The following is a 25,710-nucleotide window of genomic DNA, read 5'->3' as shown; positions in this document are numbered from 1 at the left end:
AGCACCCAGAAGCACTATGCGTTGTAATGGTATGCGATGTAAAAACCGCGTTGTAAAGGCAGGCGTTGTAATAGACTGCATTGTAACGTCATACATCCGTTGCACTGTATAGATATAACATAACATAAAGAAGCCGGGCCCTGGGGGTTTGGGGTCCTCGGGGAAAACATTGGCCCAGAGAGAGGGGCCACATGGCCCCCATAGATTTCTAGGCAGACCCTAGGGATGAGATCCCCGGGAATGAAATCGGCCCGGGAGATGGGGGAGGCGCAACCCCCCTTACCTTGTGAAAATATAAAAAGAAAGACCATGGGTTTTCTTTTTAATTACCCTGAGTATGCAAATGGCCAAAATCCTCTGCAAGCTCTGCTTATTTGGCCCACCCCATTTTCCTTAGTGGTATGCAAAGCCCTTTCCGCCATTTCCATTGTAGATGGATAGTTTCCAAAAAGGCCGCCAAGCGCGTTTCACACAAATTTTGGTGATGCGTTATTGATGCAGAGGAATACAAGGACATCTGCACCAAACAAACAAGCATTTACTTCATATATTTAATTCGCACAATGTCTGTTAGTGAAGACACTCCTTTTTGTAGTCTCATTGTCTTCTATTGAGGAGGATTCATGCTATGACAGATCTGTGGATTAGGATGCTGCACAAACAATCACATTGCCAAAATTACAAGCACAGAGGGTCACTGGAGACATTACCTTGTGGTCCTATACACAGCTGTGGTGTAGGATATGCACTTGGCATTTACCCAGCAAGGTTGCACTTACTAAATAATCAGTAGAAAGGGCTCCAGTTGGACTCTTCTTAAACAAAAATGAGATTCCTTTATGGCCCTGATGCTCATTTCTCAGAAATTAAACCTCAACAGGAAGCACTTACAAAATTAAACATAGCAGGTTCCCCAGTTGATACTTCACTTCTGTAAAGCAAAAATGATCCTAAATTCCTGAGCTTCACAAAGGCAAAGCAAATGTCTTTCCTCTTGTAATCCATGTTGATAAACGATATTAAAATCCTTAATGAAGGTGAATTCATCACTGATCTATTGGAACACAATCTGATGTGTAGTAACTGTGATGAGTTGTTTCTATCTTGTCTCTTGGTGAGAGCACAATTGATGATTCTCCCTTTGAAATGCACTAAGTATGCAAATGCCCAAAATTCATAGCACCACACACACCCACTCACAAACACACACAGGCACTCACACAACCACTCACAGACCAACACGGGCACTCACAAACTCACGCAGACACTCACATACCCACTCAATTAGGGCATCACAGACCCACTAACGGACACACACACAGCCACAGCCTGTGCAGGTAAGAGCAGGGAGGCCCAGTTGAGGAGGGTTTGATGGACGATGATGAGGTAAAATTAGTTATTAATTCAATTTTACCTCATCATTGGCTGTCAAAATCTCCCCACTGGGACCCACTGCCCCACCCACTTACCTGCGCAGGCCATAGTTGCCCACATAGGTACTCATACACCCACTCATGCAGGCACTCAAAGAACCACTCACAGACCCACATAGGCGCTTACACACCCACTCACAGACCCACACAGACCCACTCACAGAGCCACATAGTCACTCACACACCCACTCACAGGCCCTTCACAGGCACTTTCATAGCCAATCACAGACACACTCACTAACATACTCACACACACACACTCACAGACCCATAACCCACTCACACATCCAGTCACTGACCAATACAGCTACTCACACACCCACTCACATACCTATAAAGACACTCACACATCCGCTGACAGACCCATGCAGCCACTTATACACCCACCACCAAAACACTCACACACTCACTCACAGACCCATACAGGTACTCCCACACTTACCCACAGACCTATACAGCCACTCACACACCCACTCACTGACCGATACAGCCACTTACACACCCAATCTCAAAAGGGGCATGTGACATTTAGGAAATAAAAAAGATTTCGGCTTAGAAAAAAGCCAACAGTTGCACGGATGTTATAGTTAGGAAGTAACATGAAAAACACATAGAAATTCAATGGAAAAATCAAAGATTACAGGGACGCTATAATTAAGGAATAGACATAAAAAGACTTTAAACATTCACTGTAACAACCAAAGGTTACAGGGACATTATAGTTAGGCTCAGATTTCACTTATACAAAACCAGTGAAATTCAGCAGTTACAGTTACCTGAGCTAACTATAACGTATGCCCCTACAATGCACTTTTTATGACCTCACATATCACATCTCTCATGACATGGTCAGTGACATCTCAAATTACATCACTGATGAAATCATCCACAGAACTGCTCACACACTCACTCATACCCCATACAGGCTCTCATATACGCACTCACACACCCATACAACCACTCACATACCCATTCACAGAGCCATACAATTACTCACGTACTCACCCACTCCTATAGCAACTCCCATAAGCACTCACTTACCCATACAGCTCTTCAAAAAACCATTCACTCACCCACACAGCCACTCATACAGCCACACACTCACCTCTTCAACTACTCAGACACCCACTTATTCACTCATACAGCCACTCAAACACCCATTCACACACCCATACAGCCTATCAACACTTCAATCACGTACCCATACAACCAATTACACAAATACTCCATTCATTCATTCAACAAGACTTTATTTCAATATTTGATATCATAAAAGCACATTTGCAGGTTAAAAAGACAGTTCATAAAAAATACATTAAAAGATGATTTCATCTATAAAACTTTTTTACAATAAATAAAATAAAAATGTATTACATTTTGACAGTTTGCTGAAGTTAAAAAACTATTCATTATACAGGTTCATCATAAGGCCTTTCGTCTAATCAACCATGCCCAGCTTAAGAATTTAGCCACCCCACAAGCTAGGGTTGTGCTAGGATCAGCTTTAAGTATTCTAAGTGCAACAGAGTGGTCCCTAGTTTCAAGCTGCAGGCACACAGGTTTAAGCCATGTCAATCTGGGTTTTGTGTAGGCTGGTCAAACGAAGAAAAAGTGGGGAATATTTTCAGCGACACCTACGCAGTTTGGACAGTCCACGTGCGTTTGGTGAGGGGGTTTCCATTTGCTAGTTCGATCACGAAGAGGAAGGGTGCCCATCCTAAATTGGATAAAGAGAGTCCTGTCTCTCGGTTTTGTGATAAAGTCCAGATAGGGCTCTAGGCGAGGTAAGTGCTTGTGTTGATAAAATACCTCAGTCACCCTACCTAGATTTGGGTCCCTCTGCTCTTGGTTGTCAACCCATGCCCAAAGGGCTCTCTTGGTTTCAGCCTTTGATAACACTGCCCCAGACTCCCAAGCAGTAGAAAGGCCAATGGCCAGGAGAAGCTTCCTTATGTTGGTCAACCATCCGATCTTGTGGGATCCTTGGAGGTTCATGACCTCTCTTAGGCCGTCGGCATACCTAGAAAGCTCAGGAGTACGCCATAACCGAGCCCAATATAAGAGAGGACGCAGAGTGACTAGGTCCTTGATTGAACGGTGACCCAAGTCGCTCAGAAGTGGCTTAGTCGGGGTGCCCCTCGGGAGTAATAGAAGCTCCCTAAAGAACTTGTTTTCTGAGGTAACTAGCGCGTCCACACATCCAAAGCCCCAGAGTTCTGCTCCATATAGGGTGCAGCCAACGGCTTTAGCAGCATAAATTTCCAGAGCAGGAGCAATGGGCCTGGTGGTGGACGCGCGATGTTCCCTCCCTAATACTCCTACTACCCGTTTATGATTAGGGCCATTTTGTCAATATGTAGTTGCCACTTGAATTTATCAGAAATTCTGATCCCCAGATAGTCAAACTCCTTGACACGCTCCAGTGCCACTCCATCAAGAGTCAAAGTAGATCTAGACGATCGGCTTGGATTGAAGTAGAGGAACTTAGTTTTGGAGGTGTTAATGACTAGGCCCCTCATCTTGCAAAACAAGCAGAATCGATCCAATAACCTCTGTAACCCTGCACGGGTTTTTGATAGTAACAACGTATCGTCCGCAAAAAGTAATGCGGGGACTTTATCACCTGCCAGGACCGGGACTTCAGCATCAATTTCCAGCAGGAAGGAGACTACGCCGTTCACAAAAAGCGTAAATAGTGTGGGTGCCAGTACGTATCCCTGGCGGACGCCTCTATTCACAGGGATTTTATCCGTTTTTTGCTCCTGTGATCCCCATCTGATGCGGGCGTAGTTTCCGTCGTGCATGCGGGCCAAAAGGTTCAGAATAGGCGGGGGGATCCCCATCTCCTGTAAGACCAGCCAAAGGCGGTCTCGTGGGACCAGGTCAAAGGCGGTCTTTAAATCAATGAACGCCAAATAAAGGCCGCCTTTGCCAATGGTAACCACCTTCCAATGCAAGAGTGCCAGCCTAAATGCCTGGTCTATTGTGCTTGTGCAAGCCCTAAAGCCCGCCTGGAACTGTGCAATGATGTTGTTTTCATCCGACCATAAGAGGATCCTCTCCAGGAGAACCCTGCCAACCAGCTTCTGACCAGCGTCTATAAGACTTATTGGCCGATAGTTGGCAGGGTCCCCCCTGGATCCTTTCTTGTAAATGGGGATTACTTCGGCCCCCTTCCATGAGTATGGAACCGGTGAACCTTCCAACAGAGCATTGGTGAGAAATACAAAAAAGGTGGCCCATTCCTCATCATTAGCTCTAAACAAGTCGCCCGGTATACCATCTTGTCCCGGGGCCTTGGCGGGTACAATCTTATTAATAGCAGCCAACACCTCCTTCTTCTCTATCCTAAGAAAGGAGCAGTGAGCGGGGTCAGCTATCGTGACACCAATTGGGTGCCCTATGCTGCCTGAGTCGTCATCCCTTACATAGAGTTTCCTAAAGTGGTCATACCACTCTCTATCGGGTATATGATTTGGAATTTGGTCCGAATCACAGCCATTAGATTTTCTCACTAAAGCCCAGAAGAGCTCGCCATTCTTGGACTGGCTCGCTGTTTTTAGACTGTCCCAATGTGATTCTTCCCACCCTCTCTTTGCTTCTAGGATCGCTTGTCTATATTGCATTCTTGCCAGCCGAACCGTAGCAGGGTTATTGGATTTAATAGCAAGTATCAGACTGTTTTTTTTTAATCTGCAGTTTTTATCGTACCACTTCTGTACTGGCTTAGCACTCATCGGGCGCTTTTTGCTATGGTCTACAAACAAGGTGCCAATCATATCTATAGTTTCTACATAGATGCCTTCGGCTGCAACGGACCCAGCCTCTTTCGTGCATGCTGCAGATAGCCTAATAGTCAGGTCACTAAGTATTTCACCAAGAGTTCTTAATCTTTGCTCGTTTTAAATGAACTTTGGCCATTTGAGGAACCTGTTACAATTGGAAGGTAGGACTGCCTTGGTTAACATTCTTGTTCCAGTAATAGAATTGCCCACCTTCCTATCCCACATTTCCAACATTGTAAGTGACAGGGGATTGTGATCACTATCTATTGATGGTATAATGAGCATGTCAACCACAAACTTCCATGACCTCCTGTCAACCAATATATAATCAATTCTACTTTGACAGGTGACCCTATTGTATGTGCTTGCTCCCATTACGTCGGAGGACGTACGGCCATTTACGGCTCTTAACCCAAATTCTAGCAATAAGGCATTTATTTGAATGACCACCGGCAACCATTTCTTCACTGGCGCAAGCGACAAAGAGGGAATGCCCCATCTGGCATCCTCCTCATAGATTCCTAAAATGTCTTCCATTGCCAAGGGCTCAAATGAGCAATTTAGGTTGCCGGCGACCAAAACAAAGGACTCAGAGGGACAAGAAAGGAGCATTTCTGAGAGGACAGAGATGGTGAAAGATTTAGCCCCCCCTTGGGTGCCTCTAGCATATATGTTAAAGAGTTCCCACTTGGTGTTGCCCATGTTGCCCTTGAGAGAGAGTCTCATCACATCTGGTGATGTACATGGACGGTGAGAAATCTTAAGATTAAGCTCTTCCCTAATCCATACCATAAGCCCTCCAGATGGGCGACCTCAGCCAGACGTGGTAGCTGGTACAAAAAAACAAGAGAAGCCAGGTTTATACAAAGGTTCAAGGCACCATGTTTCCTGAAATAAGCACAGGTCATACCCGTCAATGAAATCATTCCAGTCTGGTAATGAGAGCTTGTTACGTAAACCCGCACTATTCCATGAGATGAGTCTAAGGTTGCTGGTAAGACCATCACAGGGGTTTGAAACACTTGAGGATTGATCTGGGACCCCAGCATTAGTGTTGATAACCCTCTGAGGAGCTGGGACTGATGTTATTGTTTCAAAGCCCGGAGACTGAGACAAGACGGGAGGACTAAGAGTACAGCTAGCTGTGAGTGAAGAAAAACTAGTTGGTACTCCTTCTCGAACCTGAAGTCAATCGACATCCTCCAAACAGCTGAATCAATTTTGGATAGGAGTTTGATTTAAAGAAAAAGAAGGTTTGGGCCATCCCCCCTGAGGTATCCCCCTCTCATTTGGCTGCACTAGGGTCCACCCATCCACTACTGAGGTAAAGTGACCTGGAGGATAAAAGTAGGTTAAAGGTAGAGGGCGAATTGAAACTCCTGGGCTGGGATATCTCCAGTTACAAATGTGATCAACCGTTCTCGGGTCATTAAAATTGACCAGCACACAGTCCCCCCTTATGTTCTTAGCCAGATGTCCCACCCATGGCACCCTCCGGACCATCAATATTTTACACACTATATGTGGTGGCAGTGGTCTGTTTTTATTTAGCCAATGGGCGACCCTATTCCTCAGGGCTGTGGGAGATTCAACTTCATGTTTACCCAATTCGGGGACCCCTGCAAGAACTACCACAAATGGGCAGACTTCCGGGGGTAGGTTGAAAACATTTTCTTTTTTATCCCTGGGAGCCCGGACTATAGGGGTCCCTCTACCCTCGCTGAGTTGAGATATATTGGGGTGACATGATTTGCTAACAGTGGATGTAGCTGTATTTTTGCCGGGGGCTGTGACTGGAACCTGGTGGGCTGTGGGCAACGTCAACTTGACCCTCGGGATAGCTGGGGTATTCCCCCTCTCGCTTTTTCTAGTGGTTGAGCAACCGTGAATGGAACATCCTTTTTTAAGGTATCACCAATTCCCCTAAGATCAAGCTCCATTTTTTCTAAATGTTGTTCGATTCTACTAAGTCTATCCTCCACTGGGCGAAGGAGAAGTCTGATAGTGTCACATATGTAAGTCAATGTTGGATCCATCAGCTCTGCCCTTGCAGTGAGGCTTATCCCCCCACTTGCAGCTTGTGGTTCCTTTCTGAGGGGGGTTGGATTGGCTAAGGGTATAACTACAGGCCCTAATGCTTCCGCTGCGGACTTCCCTGTGGCAGGAATTGCTTTAGACTTTTGTGGTGCGTTCCTTTTCTTCCCACCATTCTTGTTGGGCAACCCCTGCTTATACTTGGGAATAGCCCCTGGATGCCTCTCACGCAATTGTCTGGTGTTGTTCTCCTCTACAGTGCTAGGCACAGGTGGCAGCTTATGGGGAGACATCAATAATGATTCGGAGAGCGTGGACAGGTCCCCAGAGGAAACATGATTAGTATCTAAGGGTGGTTGGTGTATCAACGGGGAATCTAGGATTGCTAATGCACCAGTACCATGGTTTTGACCTTGGTGGACAGGGGTCTGCGCGTTAGCAATGCGCCCCATCGAAGACCTTCTTGCGATCATTAGATCCTGGGATACACGACGTTCCATCAGCGTGATCCCCTCGTCTATAACACAATTTACCCTGGTAATAAACTGGTCCATTGTTTCTGTGAGATTATCTTTGTCCACTCTGCCTCTGGACTCCTTTGGGGGCATTATAAAGGCAATCAAACAATAGAAAGCAGTAAATTACTCACAATACAGTCTCAGGGATGGATGAAAGGGGGGTGGCCCGTCCCGTCCTTGTCTGGTCTTGAACGGGCCCGCCCTTGGCCCGGGCTTCGCCCGGTGCACGCCCGCGCGCGTCCCGCGAAGAGGGGCTCCGCGCCGATGATATGCGCCTCCTGGCGCTGGCGCGTTGTCAGGAAAGCGTGCCGCCGCTGAGCCTGCCGGGGGTTGTGGTCCCGGGGCGGCGGCGCGAGGTGTAGCGTTACTGACTCTTGCCGGTGTCGGAAATGGCGTGGCTGACTCTTGCCTGTAGCGGCGTCCTCCTCCTCCTCCCAGCAGCGGCAGCAGTGTCAGGTAAGTTTTAGGCAATGCTCCCCTTCTCCGCCGGGCTCCGCACCGATGATATGCACCTCCTGGCGCTGGCGCGTCAGCAGTGTCAGGTAAGTTTTAGGCAATGCTCAAATAACACCTTTTGTATAGCGCCTGGTTACACTAGGAACAGTGTGTCCCCGCGCTTTGAAATTGTTCACCAGCACTAAACCCCATAAACAAAAAATACACTTAGGGAGAGGTCAGGAGAGTATTAAGATTTGGGAAAGAGGTGAGTTTTCAGACTGCGCCTAAAGCTAGCTTCTGATGGCTCCATCCGGAGCTCAATGGGGAGGTCATTCCATTGTTTGCTAGCCAAATATCTGAAAGACCGACCCCCCATCCGTGCCCGTTGAATTCTGGGTACCTGAAAGAGCATACGGCCCTGAGATCGTAGAGGACGATTGGGGTGATATTTGGTAAGTAGCTTTTTCAGAAAAGCGCGCCCTCTCTCATAGGCAATGCGGTGGGTCATACACATGTTCTTGAAGATAATACGTTCCCGTATAGGGAGCCAGTGGAGTTGAGCTAGAGCTTGTTTCCCTGAAGATCTTCTTGAGAGGTTGAGAGCTAGTCTCGCTGCCGCGTTTTGGACACACTGTAGCCTATGCAAACCTTTCCTACTCAAGCCTAAATACAAGGCGTTACTATAGTCAAGATGAGGCGTCACCAACGTATGGATTAGCGTTTTCCTGCTGTTTGCAGGGAGCGAGTCCAGGGTCTTGCGTAGGACCTTGAGGATCCCATAGCATTTCCCTGCTATCCCTCTAGTGTGGTGTTCAAAGGAAAGAGTCTCGTCCAATCTGACCCCTAAATTTTTAACCTGATCTAATGGTTTCGGGATGGTGCCAAGTTCTTTAGGCCACCATGCCGATGACCAGATGGATGGAGATTTCCCCAACACCAAAAGCTCAGATTTATTTGCGTTGAGGCGCAAGCAATTGGTGTTCATCCATCCGGCTACTCCGCTCAGACATGTCGAGAAATTGGCTGAGGCCTCTTCCGGGGGTTGAGACAGTGTCACTACTAGCTGGGTGTCATCAGCATATGACACTATCTCCACCCCGTACGTCACAACCAGCTTGGCCAGGGGTGCCATATAAAGATTGAACAAAGTCGGGGTCAAAATTGAGCCCTGCGGCACCCCGTGTCTGAGCGAGCGCACCTCGGATTTAAACGGAGGGCAATAGACTTGAAATTGTCTATTCGCCAAATATGAACACATCCACTCGTGAGCCAAGCCCTCGATACCCGCCTCCTTCAGACGAGAGAGCAGCATGGGATGGGAGACGGTGTCAAATGCCGCGCTCAGGTCTAATAAAAGGAGCGCGGCTGTCTTCCCCTCATCTACTCTACTCCTCAGTAGCTCAGTTGAAAAGAGGAGTGCTGATTCCGTCGAGTGGTGTGCTCTAAATCCTGACTGAGAAGGATGCAGATGCAGTCCGTTATCCAAATGTTCAGAAAGCTGTTTATTAACTATCTTTTCCACCACCTTGGCACAAAAAGGCAACAGCGATATAGGTCGATAGTTGTCCAACTGCGCTGCACTCACATGGTTTTTTTTTTTTTAAGGGAATGACTTGTGCTATTTTCCAGTCTTGCGGTATTTGGCTTGTTAGAAATGACTGTTTCGCCATGTGGCCTATATGAGTCGCCAGAAGTTCGACTTGATTCTTAAAGATCTTGGGGCGAGCTTCGTCCTCCGGTGAGCCAGATTTAATACTATGCATGATACTCACCAGTTCCATAATATTAGGCAACACAAACTGATTGAGGCCTCTGTTGTTAATCATCTGCCTATTGGTAGAGGTGTCCTGAGGGGGTTCTGCCGATTTATCTGCAAAGGTTTTATATATTTTATCCACTTTCTGCACAAAGAAGTCAGCAATGGCTTCACACATATCCCTAGAATGTAGTTCAGGAGCTATAGTTCTCTTCAATGAGGTAAGTTCTTTGTAAATAACAAAGAGTTCTTTGGTAGAGTCATCAGCCGATTCAATTCTATTTTTTAACAAGTTGCGCTTTGTGGATCTAATCAGTTTGTGATAGCTCTTTATACTGTTTTTATAGTTAAGTCTAGCCACCTCATCATAGTTATTGCGCCAGACGCGCTCCAATTTTTTACATTCCGTTTTACATGCTTTTAGATCCTTATTAAACCACTGAGCTGTTTTAGAGCGCCTCGCAGGGGTCTTAGAGGTCCACGGGGCAGTTTCATCCAAGGCTCCTTACAGCCATTTTTTATAATCTGTCCAAGCTTCATCTACATTGGCTTTTAGTGGGGGGCAGCCTCTTTTTAGAGCCAACTCTAACTGGTCCTGTTTAATTTTCCCCCATTGCCTCCGTTTAGCTTCCATTGGTTTGATACTAGGTAGTAACTTGGACTCCTTACAGATGGTAAACTCCACCAGAAAATGGTCAGTCCATAATACCTTCATGGGGGGTTGCACTGTCACCCCCTCCCAGTTGGCAAAAATAGGGTCCAGCAAGTGGCCAGCTTTATGGGTGGGTATCAGGGATTGAATATTAAGATTAAACATTTTTAAAGAAGCAAGTAGACTTAGAGCTCCCTTATCATTTTCATCCTCGATATGGAAATTGAGGTCACCCAACACAAGGAACTTGTTATACCTTAGAGCAGGAAAGGCAATTACTTCCGTCAGGCTCTCCAAAAAAAGCGACGACTTGCCTGGCGGACGATAGATCAAATATCTATTAATGGCCCTATTATGATGGTATTTTATCGTAAATAAAGCAGCCTCACAATCTTTAATTATTACTGTCTCCAAGGTACATAACAGATCCAATTTATGAATAATAGCAATCCCCCCTCCCCTCTGCTTGACCCTATCCAGTCTTATTATCCCGTAATCCTGGGGAAGTGCTTCCAGTATATCAGGATTGGACTCTGCATCCAGCCAGGTCTCAGTTAAAAAGAGTGCATCAGGTTGTTTTTCCGCTAAAAGGTCGTATATATCTAGCTTATGCTTCCTCAGAGAGTGTCAATTAATCGATAGCATATTCAGAGACTCAGACTTACCCTCTGCGATGGTGTCATTAGCAGGGATATAACGGCAGTTCTCACAAAATAGGTGTAGGCTAGCGGCATTCACCGTATGATTACACGTTTTCTGTGTGTGGCTGGGCGGAGATTTATTAGCTGGTCTTTAGTATATATAATCGGCTTTTGGACATCATTGATGATTTGGGCAGGGGTTTGAGCCCCAAGCCCCTTCCGGCCCCGGACGGGCACAGATGGGCTTGCCTTTGGCGCACCTTCGGCGCGCCGCTGGCGCGCCCGCTGCGCGGACGGGTGGGGGTCCTTTTATCCAGTATGGAGGAGGGTGGGATGCGGCCAGCAACTGGACCGCACCCCTTTCCTCCCTCCAATATGTCAGATCTGGCGAGTCTCTCCCGCAGCGTCAGCAAGCAATCTGCTGCGCTGTGCTGGGAGAGAGAAAGAGAAGTGAGGCTGGGCTAACAACAGAGCGCCAGACCAATTCAAAGCGCCACACAAAGAGCTGCACAGAATAAAGGTAAAATGCCCAGAAAAATGCACGCTATTACACAGTTATAAAAACAATGCTTAAAAACAATGCTTAAAACGTCTCGCGCTGTCCCCCGGCTTTCCGCCTCAGGGGAGAGTGCTGGTAAGTCAGTCAATGGCCGCGCTCGCACTAGAGTATGGCTTAAGTACTCAGGGAGGGCGGGATGCGGCCAGCAACTGGACCGCACCCCTTTCCTCCCTCCAATATGTTGGATCTGGCGAGTCTCTCCCGCAGCGTCAGCAAGCAATCTGCTGCGCTGTGCTGGGAGAGAGAAAGAGAAGTGAGGCTGGGCTAACAACAGAGCGCCAGACCAATTCAAAGCGCCACACAAAGAGCTGCACAGAATAAAGGTAAAATGCCCAGAAAAAAGCACGTTATTACACAGTTATAAAAAGAATGCTTAAAAACAATGCTTAAAACGTCTCGCGCTGTCCCCCGGCTTTCCGCCTCAGGAGAGAGTGCTGGTAAGTCAATCAAACTACTCAAATACTACAATACCCATTCACCCATCCATACAACCACTTATTTAACCCACTCAAACAGCCATTCACTCACCCATGAAGCCACGTACACACTCAGTCACTCATTTAAACAGCCATTTAGTCACCTATACACCCACTCACCCATTCATAGAGCCATTCACACAGCCACTCGCTCACCCATACAGCCACACACACACATTTACAGATGCATAGAATTTCACAGACACCCACTCACACACCCTCACAACCGTAACGCACCCACTCAAACCCATACATCCACTCATACACAGATACACACAGTCACTCACATAATATATGTTAGAGGTAGCATCACTCATTAGTAGTACGCACCGTATAGTAATTTAACTTTGTAGTAACTTAGTATGCATCTTTAAGTCTCAGAAACGTTTACAAAACACTAACAATCACTGGATGATGTCATGAGTGATACCATTTGAGATGACATCAGTGATGTCACTGACCATGTCATGAGTGATGCAATATGTGAGGTCATAAGCAGTGCATTGCAGGCATAGGTTATAGTTATCACAGGTAACTATAACTGCCGAATTTCACTGGTTTTGTATGAGTGAAATCTGAGCCTAATTATAAGTCTAGGTAACATTTGTTTTTTTCAGTGAATTTCTACTTTTTTTTAATTCTATTTCCTAACTATAATGATCCTGTAACCTTTGGTTTTGTAAGTGAATTTGTAAAGTATTTTTTATTTTATTTCTTAACTGTAACCACTATTCTTTGACCCTGAGTGATTGAGTGAGTGTATGAGTGTCTCTGTGGGCGTGTAAGTATCTGAGTAGGTTTAGAGATTGGTGTGAGAGAGTATGATTGCTTCTGTAAGTGGGTGCACAATTTCTGACTGTCTGTGAGTGGTTTTACGTGTCTGAGTTTGTCTGTGAGTGGGTGCGTGTGAATGGGTCTGTGAGTGGATGTGAGAGTGTCTGAGCTGTTCTGTGAGTGGGTGCATGAGTGCCTGAGTTGGTTCTTGTTCATTTTATGCCTTATGTCTGCTCACTTCTGACCTTTATTTTGCCTCTTTCTGCTTGTTGCTGAACTATATTTTGCATATTTATGCTCGTTTCTGGCATGAATTCTGCTTCTTTCTGCTCATTTCTGACCTTTATTCAGCCTCTTTCTGCTCATTGCTGTCCTTTATTTTGCCTTTCTGCTCGTTTTTCATCTTTATTCTGCCTCTTGCTACTCATTTCTGGACTCTATTTGTCCTCTTACTTCTAATTTCTGACCTCTATTTTGCCTCATTCTCCTCATTGCTGACCTTTATTTTGCTTCTTCCTGCTAATTTCTGACTTTTATTCTGCCTTTCTACTCGTTGCTGACCTTTATCTTGCCTCTTTCTGCTCGGTTCTCACCTTTATCTGGCCTCTTTCTGCACGTTATTAACCTCTATTCTGCCTCTTCCTGCTCGTTTCTGACCATTATTCTGCCTCATTTCTCACCTTTATCTTGCCTATTTCTGCTCATTGCTGACCTTTATTCTGCCTCTTTCTGGTCGTTTCTGACCTTTATTTTACCTCTTTCAGTTAGTTTTTCACACTTATTTTGCCTTTTTCTGCCCGTTGCTGGCCTTTATTCTGCCTCTTTCTGCTAGTTTCTCACCTTATTTTGCCTCTCTCTGATCTTTTCCCCAGGGACCATGGGGGAGGCTTAGGGCCCCTGCCATTCCTGCCAGTTCCTCACCTCCTGCAGGAGTGAGTATTGATTGGACAGACAGGAAACTTTTGAACATGCTGCTCCGTGTCTGTGAGAGCAATCATTTCACCTTTTTCCCTAACCGTTTAACAGTGGGCAGGTAAACAGACGGAACCTCCACTTCCAGCAAGTGAGAGAATATTGTCAGCTTCTGCTTGCTGGAAGTGGAGTGCTTGTTCTGACTTGGTGGGATCTGTCAAAGCTTCCACTAAGTTGCAGCAAAGAGGGCGCTAGGGGGCGCACAGCGGAATGGCTGGGTAGCTACACAGCTCCGCCAGACGACTCGCGGACATGCACGATAAGTGTCCGTATTGACCACCCCCAATGCTGGCTGACACAAAATTGGAGTTATGAAGATCCCGGGCTCAGAATAGCGCAAGCGCCGACTGCGGAGCGGGGCTGAATCGCTCATGAGACGGTGAAGATCGCGGCAGCTCTGGGCAGGATATCGCAAGATGGCGGCGGGCGCCGAGTGCGCTGGGCGCTTCATACACAATTAAGACCCCCGCCGCCCTGGCGATTGCCTTTACTATCCAAGCCAGGTGAGCGGTTAACGGGGTGGTACAGCCCAGATGAACTTTGGGGGAAAACGGGAAAAATAGCCGTGCTCCTCTGGTGCGCATTTCAGCATGGCCCCTTTAAGAGAACTGGATCGGCCGAGCTCAAAATGGCGGCGCCCGTCTACCAGACGCGGTGCTAGGAATCGGAACGCACCCGCTCTTGTCTGTGTATGAGACGGCCTGCCGCGTGTCCATAAAAACGGCAAACGACTGCGGTAAGAGGCGGGAGAGGAGCGTGTTACAGCGGACGGGTTGAGACACGCACAGCAGACGCTGGTGACTGACCTCGGCGGACCATCCTCCCTCCTTGCGGGTTAAAGTGTCCTGTGATCCTGGGCTGGAGGTGCAACGCATTCTCTCCATGCTGTGGCCATAGAGAGGGGAGAGGATTGGCGGGACAGTGAAAACGGGGAGACCAATGACCAACACCCGCAGCCCTTCGCAGATCTCAGAGGTGGCTCAGAGGTACATCCTACAGAGGGATAGACAAGCGGATTTTGCCGGGTACATCACAGAGGGATTTCAGCGCGGTCCCGCCATAATCTCCCGTGGTACGCCTGGTGGTCGTGTCGTGTGACGGCGTTGCCGTAGGTGGCTCAAGATATCTGACAGGTGGGGTGCTTGCTCACGTGTGGAATACTCCCTTTCAGCACTGCACAGAGAGGCGGTCTTCCCACGAATGTTAGTGCCCACAGGTGCACCGTAGCCCTGCCGGGGTACGCGATGGAGATAATCGCGGTCACCACACGGGTATAAGCAACGGCCCTCAAGAGGGAAGACGACAAACACGGTGGTGCACGTCTGGGATCGAGTGTGAGAGGTGCAGGGAAGCTGGAAGCCCGCGGACCCACGAGATCGTCCACAAGGATCACCGCAAGGAGTACTGCTGCGGCAGCGTTACTCAGACCTATAGAGCAAACGACGAAGCTGCAGAGTACGCAACCCCAGGCAACACCAGTAATGGGGAAACCAGATAGACAACAGCCGAAAATCTCTTTTGAAAACAAGAAAACTTCGAAAGGCACAGACCAGGCGCCGGAAGGAGAGGGAGCAGTGATGGCGGACACTACATCCACCATGGAAAAAATATTGTTGTCCATTCAAGCTAATGTGCAGGATATCAACGGTAAATTGGACAGTCTTACTTGTAGAATGGACGGGATGTCGAGCAAACTAGAAAAACATGATGAGAGACTAGATGAAGCCGAATCGAGAATATCAGCGGTGGAGGACGAATCGCACGCCACGACTAGCAAATGTAACGGTATGGAGCGTATTCTGGAGGTGATCAAGGCACGGGAGGAAGATTTGGAAGCCCGCTCCAGACGTAATAATATACGCATAGCTGGCCTGCCGGAGACGACCAACACGGGCAAAATGGAGCCCTACATAGAGCAGCTATGCAGAGACGTTTTCGGGGCAGAAGCCCTGTCCCATATCTTCATAGTTGAAAGAGCCCACAGATCGTTGGCACCCAAACCCAAAGTTGGAGCGACACCGAGACCAATTGTGGCGAGAATCCTCAACTACCGCGATAGGGACACCATGCTACGTCTTGCGCGCGAGAAGGGCAAAATCACACACCAAGGAAACAATCTGGAGTTCTACCCGGATCACACCGTGGCGGTCCAACAGGCGAGGAAAGAATTTGCATCGGCAAAAGCTAAACTCAGGGACCTGAACGTGAAGTACTCCATGCTGTATCCAGCGAAACTCCGAGTGGCATGGAAGGAAAAGATAGTGATATTACAATCACCGAAAGCAGCGCAAGACTTCGTCAAAAAAATTGTCCAGCACAATAAACAACGCGTACGAGAGGAGCAACTTAAGGACTCGGATGTAGCGGAGTGACCCTGCACGAATACTGGCCCTGCTTTGAGGTCGGGCATGCAGTTCCCTCTTCATGCTCCGATGGCTCCACCTACGAAGCACGTGCTAGTTGCAGCCTTATGATCTGATGGGGCGCGTATAGGTGCACTGGACAGGCTTTGAGAAAGGCGGGATAAACTTTACATGCACCTAGATACCCTATTGATTTCAGGCCCTGATTATGAGGTCTACGGATCTGCGCATGCAAGACACTTGTGGACATTGGGTGTGAGACATTGAACCAGCTTGTGTTGAATCTGGATGTAGAGATACGAACACTTCACAGGAGTGAGCTTGAAGGGGGTGTGAACCAAACTTGTGGTAAGAATGTTCCTTTCTCTCTTTGGGTGTCGCTATGGGGCCTGCTGCATATCACCTGCTGAACACTAACTTCTGTATTAATGGTGCGTGTGCGGTTGAGCCACTCGGACTATGGGAGCGACATGTAGAACATTGTCTACACGTGGGCATTCTCGCCTTCCAAGGCTCTGGTGCTTTCAATCTACGGATGTATATGTGCGAACTACATGCAGAGGCTAGCGAGGGTTACTGAGACTCCGTGTTAGATTCATCGCTGCAAAAATGGGGCTTGGATGTCGCACAAACACTCATTATGTTGCCTAGCCGTGCGGAGGGTACGGGCCAGGCAGATCGCACGAGTGCAGGCTACTTGGGAGGGTAATGTGAAGGTGGTCAACTACTGACATGTCTAATGGGAAGTGGGCCAAGGGTTGGCGGGTGAGTGGCAGTAGGACGCAGATAACTTGCATGGAGATATACTGTCATTGCGAGTCGTCTGCACCCAGGCATGTGGGTGTAGAGTTGTGCCCCAGGCGGACCTCTAAAAGGGTAACACCCACCAAAGTTGTTCATTTAGAACGGTTAATTGTATGAGTTAAATATGGGTCTATGGCTTCGGCAGAATTGGGTTGCTGGAGTGGGTGGGGGTGGTGGGCAGGGGGGGTTTGTTACTGTTTTGAGACTGACAATGATTATGCGAGTGCATTTCTGGAATGTTGGTGGGGTGGAGAGGGGAGGGACTCCACAACTCTGCAAGTGGAAATCGAAGTATTGTGTTGTGACCAATAGACTCCGGTTGGCAGGAAGGAAATTACGCTATGATATATGGCACTGGTAACAGGTCGCAACGGTAAAATGCATCTTAACCTCTTAACATGGAATGTGAGGGGGTTAACTCAACCCAAAAAGATCAGACAGGTGTTCGCATATCTTAAGAGGTGGGAGGTGGATATAGCAGTGATTCAGAAAAAAAAAAAAAAAAAGTTGCAGCAAAGAGCTATGTCCCACAGATGGGCAAAGCAGGACATAGCAGGTGCCGGCCCTGGTAGGTGGTCGTCCAGAGGGCCATTACTGGCTCCAGGAAAGGGGCTGTGCAACCCCCTCCTTTCACTGTCATATACCTGGCTCAGGGAGGTGATCGTCCCTGGGGCTAAAAATGGCTCATGAAGGGGGGTTTTGTGGCCTTCTTCCTCCTTTAAAAAATGAAGAAAGTTCCAGGAAGCTCATGGTCCCTGGGTTGTGGGTGTCTGTGCGTCACAATTGCTCCATATTTTAGTGAGCCACAGGGAGGTGGGGGTCGAAGAGGCCCCCTCAAGCATTTAATATATCTACCTCTCTGCCTTGTTTTTAAGGCCCTCCATGGGCTTGGAACCAGAATGCTGCAAGCTAAATTTGCATGGTATACCCCTGCCAGGGCACTGCGCTCCTCGTCAGCACGCCTGGTGAGAGTCCCTAGATTTAAAAAAGTTAGGGCAGGGGGAAGATCTTTTGGGGTGGCTGCGGCCAAACTTTGGAACAGTCTACCTTGGGAGATTAGGCAACTGGATAAACTTCTCCCGTTCAGAAAATCCGTGAAGACTTGGCTGTTCCCTAGGGTTTGAGTTGGCTGACTTTTACTGCTGTCTCTCCGTTCATGTCTTTGGAGCACCAGCGCCAGGATGCCTGCAAGGCGACAGTGCGCTTTATAAGTTTTATAAATAAATAAATAAATAATAAATACCTAGGGAGGTGGTAATTCAGGGGGCTGGGGGTCTACCCGGCTGCCTGCTTCCTAATATAATTAGCCATGAAGAAGTGGTGGTCCCCGGTGCAATTTTAAGCCTTTGGATGGGGGGCCCCGTGCACCCCTCTGCATTTTTTTAATAATCCCCTGGCCCAGCCGGCATAACCAATTAACTTTTATTTTTTTTATTCACGTCGATATTTGCAAATGTTTCACGAAAATTGCTGTGTATTAAAAAAAATTCACTTATGTCATGGCAGGATTTCAGGGGAACCCCAAGACCAAGTTTTGGGGTCAGGGTATTCCTACCCCACCCCTTTTCTTTTCTTCCCCCTTTTTTGTTAGACTGAGCTGAAGCTGAGTACCAAGATGGCTGCAAACACTTCCTGATTCAAATATTGGCTGCCAATCAGAGCTTTGCATTTCCCTGCGCAAGCTTGTTATTATTCATGAATTTGCCGCGAGCACAGATAAACAAATTGGATTTCCTTAAATTTCTCAACAACTACAGAACCCATTTACAGCAAATAACAAAAACACAATCTGCTGACCAAAAGCTAGCTTGTTGCCAAATTTGGAGAAATTCTGTCCTATGTTAAAGAACAGTAGATGTTTCAGCACCCAGGCAAATGTGCTGCATAGCTAAATACATATAAGGTACCAAGGCGAGACCGATTGCATTACAAAAGCTTGTTATACATTTGAGTGCTATTTTTGTTGAATGTGTTGTCTGCTTTTTAACTGTTTTATGTATCAATAAATTCTTTACACATTTATCCTAAGTTATGCCTGTCTGCTCTGTGCTTTAGGTATCAAATGTTGAGCTCAGGTTTATATTATTAAAACCTAACTGGTCCTAGTAAGGAATAGTGCCTTTATTCCTTGAATAGGGCTACCAACCACTTCCACTAATAATCCACTTTATAAATCTCAGGACTTGCTATGCCCTGATATTTATTGGTATAAATGGAGTGGTTTTCTTTTTCTTTTCCTTAGTAATTGCTCTGTGCGCAAGGGAATCTTTCCCCTCTCGCCCCATTTCTGCAGCCTGTGCACCTCTTGAACCTTGCATTCACACCCTCTGCACCCTGTGTTGGCCCTGCCCTAATAGAGACAACCGTTTTGACCTTTCTATAGATGAGAAACGGGTTCCCGAGTTTCACTGAAACAACTAAGGGCAGTAGCAGACAAGCTTTCCTAACACTAACAACAGGTAAAACAAAGCTGGCAGCGGTTTCCTCTCAGAAGAGGCAGATAATACGCAGCAGCAGCAGTACACGGTTGTGTGGCAAATAAGCATCCCCACTGCTGTTTTGTGCTACCCCGTCTGTTTGTTACTCCGCTTTCAACCATCGGTTCAAAATACAAATGCTATAATGATTAGCATTGCCAGCATGAATTTTATATCTGTTAAAACCTGCTGCTGTAGCCTTGGCATTATGGATGAGTGGATGTGTGCAATAAATCTCATATGTTTGGAATGGATTCTTGTTGGGAAACCATGACAACTTCTGATGAAATGTTTAATGACTGTGCCTATTACAAAATCTTTTTAGTTCCTTTTTGACAAGAATAACACACATATACCCCACCCAATTCATATGACAAAGTCTGTTTAGTTCCTTATGAACAAGAATTACACCCAAATTTCCCCACCCAAATCCTGAGCAAAAACGGAACTGCTGCACACGTTTTTACTGGAAGCACACATGGACACTCGAGTCAAGAGGGCACATGCCATTTGGTTTACAGAATTTCAGTACATAATACAATTGGTGTAACATTTTCTGCTTTTCAAACTTTTGTCAAGCAGCCAACTAGAAAAATATTAAGCAGCTTATTTCAGTGAATCCTTGAGAGAAAAGATTCACAAGATGGTGCTATGGCTCAATTTCCGTTTGTTGTATTCTTTGTGGACTTATAGCAAGGTTTGGTTCCAACTAAGTGGTCAACCGTGTTTTCCTCAACCTCCACTCTGTGTTTTGCTTTGCCACCTCAACTCACTTGCTTTTAGCATAAGCAATATGAATTCTTCAGTTAATTCGTTGGGTGCAAATATTAACGTAAGTTCTTCTCAGCCAGACCCCTGATAGGTGTGTTATGCCTGCTTGCATATGAATTTGTCACATCACTAAAACGACCTCACCAGTTTAGCAAATGTAAAAATATAATCGTTGGTACATCTGTAATACTTGCTTGTCCTCACTACTTGGTCCCTCAGTGACAATACCAGCATTTTAAAAATAGAGATTTAAATAGTGCACCCAATAAATGATCTAATAAGTCACAGGGGGATAGGCACAAGGAAGTGGAGGAACGTGTTGTTAACCTCCTTGGCCTAACGACGACATGTTAATGTTAATGTTAATGTTGCTTTTAAAGCGCAATCAATCATCCTGGGTAGGATATCACGGCGCTATGATTTCTGTGATAAGCGGTGGTTTAATACTTGAGTTATATAGAGTTAATCGGGTTTAGGAAAAAGAATGGTTTTCAGTTTTTTTCTGAAAGTCAGGTGGCAGTCCGTGAGTCTGAGATCCTTGGGCAGGTCGTTCCATCTGGTTGCTGCCAGGTGGGAGAAGGCACGTCCTCCCATCCTGGCTCTTTTCACTCGGGTTGTTGTTGCTCTTGCTGCTGATTGAGAGCGGAGGTTCCTAGTGGGTGCATAGAACTTGATCTTATTTTTTAAGATATAGGGGCCGGTGTTATACAATGCTCTATGTGTTATGCACATCATCTTGAAAGTGGCTCTTTGTCTCATTGGGAGCCAATGGAGCTCTCTTAGGCAGCTCTTGGCTGGGTCATATTTTCTTCTATTGCAGATTGCCTTTGCCGCTGCATTCTGTACTAGTTGCAGTTTTGTAAAGAGGTAGTCTGCCATACCCACAAACAAGGAGTTTCCATAGTCCAGCCTGCTCATCAGCAGTGACTGGACTAGAATCTTTCTACATTCAGTGGGGATCCAAGGAAAGACTCTTCTGAGCATTTTCAGTAGTGCGAAACCTTTCCCGCAAATTATTGACACATGATTTTTCATAGACAGGGTGTTATCAATAATGACTCCTAGGTTCCTTGCTGTCAGTGTTGGATTGGGGGGGGTACCCAGGGCAGTGGGCCACCAGCTGTTGTCCCATAACTGTGTGTGTCCACCGAACAGCAGTATTTCTGACTTATCTGCGTTAAGCTTTAGACAGTGGCTATGCATCCAGCCAGATAGTTCGGTGAGGCAATTTAACAACCTGTCCTTCGGGTTATTTTCCCCATCTAGGGTTACCATTAGTTGGGTATCATCTGCATATGAACAGATATCGATACCCCACCTCCTTCCTATCTCTGCCAGGGAAGACACGAACATGTTGAATAACATTGGGCTCAATGAGGCCCCCTGTGGGACCCCATATTTGATGTTCCGGAGGGGAGACGAATAGTTGCCCATGCGCACCGATTGAGTTCTGTCTGACAAAAATGATTTCAGCCAGCCTAGTGCTTTTGCCTGGATTCCTTTTGCTGCGAGGGTTCCTAATAGCAGGTTGTGTGGTACGGTGTCGAACGCCGTCGAGAGGTCTAATAATATCAGGGCGACTGTTTTCCCCGATCTACCTGTGCTCTGATGCTATCCAACACGGCCAGGAGTGTTGTCTCTGTGCTATTATTGGCCCTGAAACCCGTCTGAGAGACGTCCAAATTGTTTCAAGGAAATTAGAAAGCTGCCTGTTATCCAATTTTTCCAGGACTTTCGATAGATAGGGTAGTTGTGATATGGGTCGATAATTGGCGGGGTTATTGATATCTACACCTGCTTTTTTTATCAGTGGGGTGACTATCGCGTTTATCCAGATTGTTGGGAATTCCGCAGTTTTGTAGTGAATGGTTGAGTACTTGTGTTACTGCCGGACAAATTATCGGAGTTAATTGCGAGAAAATATGAATGAATGCATGAATGAATGAGTACGCTTTTATATAGCGCATGGCTACCCTGAGGCATCCCAGCGCTGCGAGACCATGGACAGAAGAAGACACTCGGTGAAAAAGAAATGTCTTCAATCGCTTCCTGAATACGAGATGGTTCATTTCCAGCCTGATGTTATCTGGGAGTTTGTTCCAGCCCTTGGCTACATGGAAGGAAAGCTGGCGGCCACCCTTGCGGGCTCGCTTCACCCTGGGTGCCACCAGCAGATTTTGCTGATTAGATCTCAAGGATCTAGAGGCATGATGCCGGCGAAACAAGGGCTGGAGGATGGTAGGACCAACATTACTTATAGACTTGTGCGCCATACAGAATGTTTTAAACAAGATCCTTTCCTGGATCGGAAGCCAGTGAAGTGACCGAAGTGCCGCCTTTGGCAAGCAGCGTCTGGGAAGATTCATAAGCAGCCGAGCTGCACAGTTTTGTACTGATTGGGGAATCTGGATAGAGCCAACTGGAGCTCCCAGATAAACGGCATTTGCATAATCCAGACACGATAAAATCAGCGACTGGACCAACAAGCGTCTGGCCTCAAAAGGTAGGAGGGACAGAACTTTCCTAAGGACCCTAAGCAGTCCATAACAAGTCACCGCCACCTTCTTGGTCTGAACCTGAAACCCCAAGGTGGTGTCTAGCCAGACCCCCACACTCTTTATTTGGGTCTTTGGGGTGGGAGGGGGGCCCAGACACTGCGGCCACCATGGGTCGAGGTTAATGGGAGCTTTATACCCCAGGAGCATGATGTCAGTTTTTGCCCCGTTTAGCTTTAAAAATGACGTCGTCATCCACTCCAAAACCTTGGTGAGACAGGGGGGTCAAGTTGTTACTCCCATGATCTCCGGCGTCATCTCTTGCCAGAGAGACGACCAACTGCGTGTCATCGGCTTAGGTGATAAGCTGAATTCCCCAGGGAAGCACCACCTCAGCCAAAGGACTCATGTAGATGTTAAATAAGGTTGGACTGAGAGAGGAGCCCTGGGGAACGCCGTGACAAAGTTGCAATTGGTCGGATGATACCTCCTCCTCAAAAACAGAGAAAAATCTCTCTGCCAGAAAGGACTGGAGCCATTTAAGGGCCATTCCTGAAGATCCCTGCCTGATGGAGGCGCTGAAGCAGAAGTGGGTGATTAACAGTGTCGAAGGCTGCGCTGAGGTCCAACAGGACCACCGCAGCGCAGGCCCCGGCATCCACAATACTCCTAGTCGCCTCCACCACCGCCACCAGGGCAGTCTCCGTACCCTGTTTGGCTCTAAATCCCATCTGAGAGGAGTGGAGGGCGCCCGAGGTCTCAACGAATGAGGAAAGGATCTGGTTGATGTATTTTTCAGCAATCTTACTCAGGCCAGGTAGCAACGAAATGGGTCTATAATTAGCTAGATCTTCTGGGTCAAAGTTCGTTTTTTTTAGGAGGGCTTTCACTTTTGCCATCTTCCAGATAGGGGGTACCACACCTGATTTCAGGGATGAATTAATGACCTGCACAATAACAGGGCACACCGTCCCCTGAAACCTGTTTGAGAGCTGCAGGAGGCGCAGCATCCAGGGTTGAGCCCGATTTGAGGCCGTCGAGAAGTCCTTCCACAGTAGCCAGGTCGAGTGGGGGAAAGGCGTCAAGACTTTCGGAGGCATCAGAAGGAGTCCCTTCTAGAATCCCAGCCAGGCTTATCGTGGAGTCAGAAGTCAGTCTTGAAGACTCAAAACCTGCATAGATAACAGACACCGTGGCAGCAAAAAAAGCGGCCAAATCGTCACATCTTTTCTGGGGATCAGGGGAGGCCATAGTGGCCGAGGGGGGGTGACCAGGGCTTGAAATATTTTAGAGATTTCTCTTGGCCTATTAGCTGCTTCGGTAATTTTAACCTGCTAGTACGCTGACTGGGCAATTTTTAGTTTTTTTTTATATGCCCTTAACTCTAACCTGTATTCATTTTTGGAGGCAGTTGCAAAATCTTTCCTCCACTTCCTCTCCACTCTTTTACAGCGCTGTTTTTGCTCCTTGAGTTCCCTAGAATACCAAGGCTGTTTATTAGGGCCGATCCTGTGTTGAACCACTTTTTTTGGAAGAGTGGCGTCCAATGTAGAGGTAAGCCACTCATTAAAGGCCTCATTGGCAACAACAGGGTTATCGTGAGGGGCCGGGGGGGACCTCAGCAAGGCAGCCTCCCAGTCCTCCACTGACAGCCTTAACCACATTCGGCTGAGTCTATAGATAGACTAGCTGTGGGATGATTTTGGTCTCTAGGGGCCCAGACAAAAGGGAGCAGGGCATGGTCTGTCCAAGGAAAAAAGCTAGGATGGTCATACCTAATGTTACTGAGGTTAGTGAAAAAGTGATCTAATAAGTGCCCTGCTATGTGTGTATGTCCAGTCACAATTTGCTCCAGGTACACTACTCCCAGAGTGTCCAGCAGACACTGAGAGGCAGCGTCGTCCACCTCATCGAGATGTACATGAAGGTCGCCCATGATTGAGAAATTTGGTAAACTACTAATGGACACTGAGATCTTGTCCAGTAGATTGTTGCAAAAGCCGCGGTGGTCGCCTGGCGGCCTGTAGACCAGGATGCCTGACATGGTACAGGAAGGGGAGAAATGCAATTGAAAAGCCCAAACTCTCACAATCCAGAAGTGGACTCTCAGTTGTTCTACATATAACTGAGTTTTAAAAAATTATGGCCACTCCTCCTCTATGACCGATTTGACGGTCCAGCCTAATGATTGAATAGCTAGGCGGTAGGGCCCTGACGACATCCGGATCTGATGCCTCAGTGAGCCACGTCTCTGTCAAAAATAGGGCATCTAGAACTCGTTCCTCCAGGAGCATGCGAATTTCCACCGCATGTCTCGGAAGGGAAAAATATGATGCGGGCATGGATCCAATGGGGAGTCGGATTTGACTTGTAACATGACTTTACCCACTTCTTCTTCTGAGAAAGGTCCAAAACTGGAACAGCCAGGCTGCGAGGTGGATAACACATAGTGCTCTATGTGCTCTATGTGTTCCAGTTCTTTGTTGGAGAACGAGGTGTACATTTTGTCTATTTTGTCACAAAAAAGTCACTTATTTTATCACAACCTTCTTGTGATGGAATCAGATTTAACGAGAGACTTGTGGGACAGCAAAGTTCTTTGACTATTTTAAACAGTTCTTTGAATGAGTCTTTATTTTCTGTTATTCTGCGTGTGAAGTATCCTTCTTTTGCTTTCCTAATGGCTTTATTGTAAATTATGAGTTCTTTTTTATATATGAGTCGGGCATCTTGGGTTTTGGTAAGTCTCCATTTATGTTCAA

The sequence above is a fragment of the Lissotriton helveticus genome, chromosome 10 (assembly GCF_964261635.1).
Source record: "Lissotriton helveticus chromosome 10, aLisHel1.1, whole genome shotgun sequence".
In the NCBI taxonomy this organism is placed as follows: domain Eukaryota; kingdom Metazoa; phylum Chordata; class Amphibia; order Caudata; family Salamandridae; genus Lissotriton; species Lissotriton helveticus.
This window is presented reverse-complemented; position numbering follows the sequence as displayed.